This window comes from Phaethon lepturus, unplaced genomic scaffold (assembly GCF_000687285.1).
Source record: "Phaethon lepturus isolate BGI_N335 unplaced genomic scaffold, ASM68728v1 scaffold35474, whole genome shotgun sequence".
NCBI classification, from domain to species: domain Eukaryota; kingdom Metazoa; phylum Chordata; class Aves; order Phaethontiformes; family Phaethontidae; genus Phaethon; species Phaethon lepturus.
Genome location: NW_010533233.1, coordinates 5,057 through 10,112, shown reverse-complemented (window position 1 = coordinate 10,112; position 5,056 = coordinate 5,057).

Sequence of the window (5,056 nt, the reverse complement as noted above, 5' to 3'; positions counted from 1 at the left end):
GATTCAGAATTCAGTGCTGCAAGATCTTTACTTGAGGAAAATTGAGAGACATGGAGTTAATGTCCGCTCTGTTAGTCAAATGGCAAAAACCTTAAGGAATCTCAAAGACAGAAAACAAGGTCCCTGGCTGTGGGCAGTGATACAAAGCTCTGTGACTTCATAACAAAGCAAAACTGTCCACCGATTAATTCATCTTTGCAGATAAAGGATTTCTTACCAGAAAAGACCGTTTCTGACTTGCTGTAACTGTAAAGTACAGTCTTTTAAATCTTACAACATTCAGATCCAGGACTTTGGTTTAGCCTACCATAAAAGCAGAAAGTTGCTGTGGGATTTGGCCTGGCCTCTGGAAACCCAGCCCACCTCCTGCCCTTGCCTTAGAAGAGGAACATGGTTCAGGCATAGGCTGTTTAGCCACTTTGGACATGGGTGCAGTTCTGTCTCTTCTCGTGGTCACTACAAGCTGCTTTACAGAGGCCAGATCTTTGCCTTCATCTACTTTGTGCCTGGATTCTTCAGCCATCACGAGAGTTATTTCTGCAAATCCGATAGCTGATTTACTATCTTCAGAGAGCAGAATGTGTAAAGAAAAACAGTATGAGTAAATCCTCTCTCTAGAAGGGCTTTCTATCCACTCACATAATCCCCCTCCGTTCCAGCCTGGTATGCATAGTTGTGTAAGGGTGTCAAATGACATCCCTTTTACTGGCCCTAATGGAATGCTGCTTTGCACATCTCGTAAAGCAAGGACGGGAAATGCTGCCTGAAACTTTTACATTTTGCCGTTAATTAAAAAAGAAAAAAAGAATTGAGAGGCAAGAGCATTACAAATAAGAAATACTCTTTTCATCATGGATTAAATAAAAAAGATTCCATCTTTACATTTAGTTTTTTACTCTTTCTAAAGACTGACTTTTGCTTTAGATAATCAAAGCTGGCTTTGAACTAGCTCACACAAAAAAATCTTTTTTTCTTTAAAAATAGCCCTATAGATACATATACATATCACAGCCTTTCATTCCTTTTATAGATGGTTTCATTTTCTGTGAGGATGTGAAAGTTCTGAGTGATCCAGAGCTCATGCAGGCACCACAACAAACATGGGGAACAGGGTCCAGGCACACTATTGCAATTAACACCAGTGTTTAATTAGCAGACAGCTGCGTTGGGCAAGGGCCTTTTGATTTTTCTCTCTTCACTGGGTTTTTGATGAGAGATTTACCTATAGTTGTAACTTGTAGCTGTTACGTTAGCATGCACTGGCATTACATCTGCGCACACATATACACTCCCCCTTCCTTCTACAAAATGGAAAATTTGTGGAAGGAAGCCATGTCAGGCAACTGATCTGATTCATGCTCTAGGTAAATATTTTTGGAAGTAGGTCCCTTTGACTGTCTTCCATAAAAACTCTTAAGTTATGTTTTTGTTTGTTTGGGGAGGGGGGTTTATAGCTTAGAGCGTGCTTTGATGCATTTAAGAATCCTTTTTGGTTTGTTAGTTTACTGTATTTAGCAACAAAAACCTGATGTGTGATGAAGGTGAATGGGTGCAGAAGTGTCCCACAGGAAAGGCTGGCACCCGGGCAACACACAAACGTTTACCCCTGTCAGCTTAGGTGCCACTATATTTCACTGGTGAAAGAAGTTCCCTGTTGTTGAGGCAGGAAAATGTCCAAACAGCCAACTAGTCCTTCTACTTGGCCATCTTCACCAAAGAGAACAATGTTATTGGAGGTCATGATAACAGAAGAAACTGTTGAGGAACTAAGTGATGAATTGAAAACATGGTAGGGAAGGTGGGTTCTCACTGCTAAGGGCTTGGATGAAACCTTGGACAACTCTGCTTTAGGCCTACTACTTAATATGATTTAGATTCTGCTTGCAGCAAGCTGAAGTGAACTGTAATGATTTCAAGAGGGACAGCAGAGGTGTCACCGGAGCCTGTTGATAACAACTGTGTTTGTAGCATATAGGTAATGAGAGGTTGAGGAGTACGGGAAGAGCTAAACACACTATAGCACCAGCACAGATGGGCCCAAATCCTTATCTCTGCTATGCGTAAGCACTAGGATAACACAGGTCCATTTGGTTAGACTGTAAGTCAACAACTGTTGATTTTCATGCATGTCCAGTTCAGTGTAATTTTCCAATTACCTAGCTTGCATCTTTATACCCTCTCACACTTTATATCTAAAGCTTGGCTACAGTGATACTCCTGTGAAAACATGTGCTTAGCCTGCCTAGGTTTAGATAAGATATTGGAAAACATACAAATAATTTACTCTAGCTGGTGATCTTAACTTGGCGTTCTCTAGAATGGGACCTACTTGGAAAACATCAGACTACTGGACAAAGATCTGACAAAGGTATTTATACAAACCCTGTTATCATTGTATTTAATTTCTTCTGTTTTTGAGAGTATTTATTCTCACAACTCTCCTATAATATAGGGAAGTGACACTGTTCCAATTTTATAGACAAGGAGTTAGAGAGAGAGAGATGAGATTTTCCAGTCAATTACCAAGACATGCACCTGGGAATTTAAGCACTTTTGAAAAGTGCTCTCCATGTACCTGCCTGCATCTTTAGCTGCCTGAATACTGCTGAAACTCTGGCTGTTAGTGATCTGTCCACCATCTGTGACAGTGTTGGTAACCAAGCACGTGTCTTCCAAATCCTAGATTAGTGCCTACTTGCTGGAACACCCTTTTGTGTCTATCTGAGCCAGATAACATATTTTTCTTCTGCTACAACTCCTGTCAGAATTCCCTGTTCACCATAAGCTTTTTCTGAAGCCCCTCTATATGTTAGCCTGAGGAAAAGGACAGCACGGTGGCAATAACCTTACTCCTTTTCCTGCCCTGAGAATGGCATTGCCTTCCTGCAGGTTGGTTTGAGGACAATGCCAGAATTGCCAATACCTCCAGTAGAGGAGAATTTGGCATCTCTTTTTTTTTTTTTTCTTTTCTTTTCTTTCTAGATCCTGGCCTTTGGGATCCTGGTGTAAATAGTAAGGCTCGTGGCTACCCTGGTGGCCCACATGATGGGGTTAATTTCAAAGACCTGTGCAGCCAAAGCCTACTCATACAGACTGCTCCCCCAGGCAGCACACACTGATTTTCTACCTGTACTTGTAAGAGTAACGTGCTTAAGCAAAGGGTTGCGTATAACCAACCCAAGTTGTGACACAGCTGGGGCAGCCAAAATGAACAAGTTGTTGCTAGCAGGGTTTCCTGACTAATATGGATAAGTGATCCCCCCCCCAGTTTACAACTGTTACTTAAAAATGTGCTCTAGGCCCTGCTTATTCTTGCTCTTTATCCATATTCGCATTTATCCTAGTCCCATAGTTTCCTGGCATAGTTAGGCTGGCTATACAGAGAGGAGCAAGTGATGTAGAGGAGTACGCACTTATGACCCTGTTTGGGCCTGTCTGTTCTCACTGTTGAATCTCTCAGTCGAATTCTATGTGGCTGCAGCTGTGGCAGTGCTGTGCTGAGCTCTGTCTTTACCTGGATTAGGGGAAAGTGCTGTGCCTTACTTCCACTGATCTGGTTTTGAGACAAGTAATGCCCAGCCACCCGAACCAGGCAACCTTGGGCCTCGGGTTTAAACAGCGTCAAAACCCTCCCCATCCTCCTCTGACTGTGAAATAAACTGGTCGTCTGAGCAGCATTAAACTCTGATGCAGATATTGTAGTTTTACAGTTTGGGCATCATTTTAGTCAAAATGTGTCAGTTCTAAGTGGGGCATTTGGGAACTTGCCATGTACTGTATTTATTCTCCCAATCCTATATTATCCTGTGCAGCGTTGTAGCTGCCAAAACCACACGCTCATGTTGGCATGAAACAATTATCCTGGTTTATATAGAACAGGCTTGGCAATAGTCTATCTCAATGAACAGTCATAGTGCTGAAAGATTCAGAGTCGTCTTTTCCTCTCCAAGCAACAGACTAAATTTCTTTCAGCTGGCTTAATGGTTTTAAAAAATAACAGTAGAAAGCAAGTACGGAGAGCAGGGTGAATATGAAGTACCTGTAAGGTCTGGGAGGAAGTGAGAATGAGATGCAGGAAAAAAAAAAGACTATTTAAGATACAAGCTAGTAATTTGGTTTCTAAACCCATGTGAAATTATAAATAATGTTTGCTGTTGCCAGTTGGTGAACACGGAGATGTGTGGTTTTTTACTTGCATGCAAAGCTATTGGTTGCAAGTGAAGTACTTAGACAAAAACATTCAATCACTGGTATGGGTATTCCACCAAAAATAAACCCAAACAAACACTGACGTATTATACAAGCACTTTTTTCTGGAGACACAAACATTCAGTTGCTGCTGCTATTTGCAAATTCTAGAACTGTTAAAGCCTCCTGTTTAACTTGCTTGAAATAATACTTCCTTCTAGAAAGTAACACAAACATCTCTGAAACTTAAGAACCAGCGTTATATATTTTTCATTAAAATGTAGTATATGCTCTAAATTTACAGGAATATTGATCAACGATAACTATTACTTGCCAAGGTCTTGTGAACCAAAAACACTGCATAGACAAGGGTCAAATGTGGAGGGTAGGAAACTTTTCTTAAACTTAAAAAAATGTTTATGGAAAGTGGACTTAAACATTAGTCAAAGAAAAATTGTTTTGCAGCGATTAGCAAAGGTTAGTAAAGGCTTATTCTTCCTCCTTTTTTCCAGACAGCTTCACAAAGAGATTTTTTTTAAATTGTACTCCATTATGAAAGTAACTGCTACTTTGTTATCAGAATGGTGATAGAGATTTTTATTACAGAAGGTCAGACACTATCACTACTTGAAATTCTCCAAATTGTTTCCACTGTGAGCAAATTCAGTCTTGATGCAAGTCACATCTGCTTAAAAGTGAGTAGCAGTTGCTTCTACTTTACACCAAGCATCAAATTTCACCTACAATCTCAAACTTTAAAAATCAACCTAAATCCCAGGATTTGGATAGTTTTGCATAAATCACTTTAAATCCAGAAGTGCCTAATAGGAAATACTGAAATAAAAGCATTCAGCTGTAGTGGTTTCTG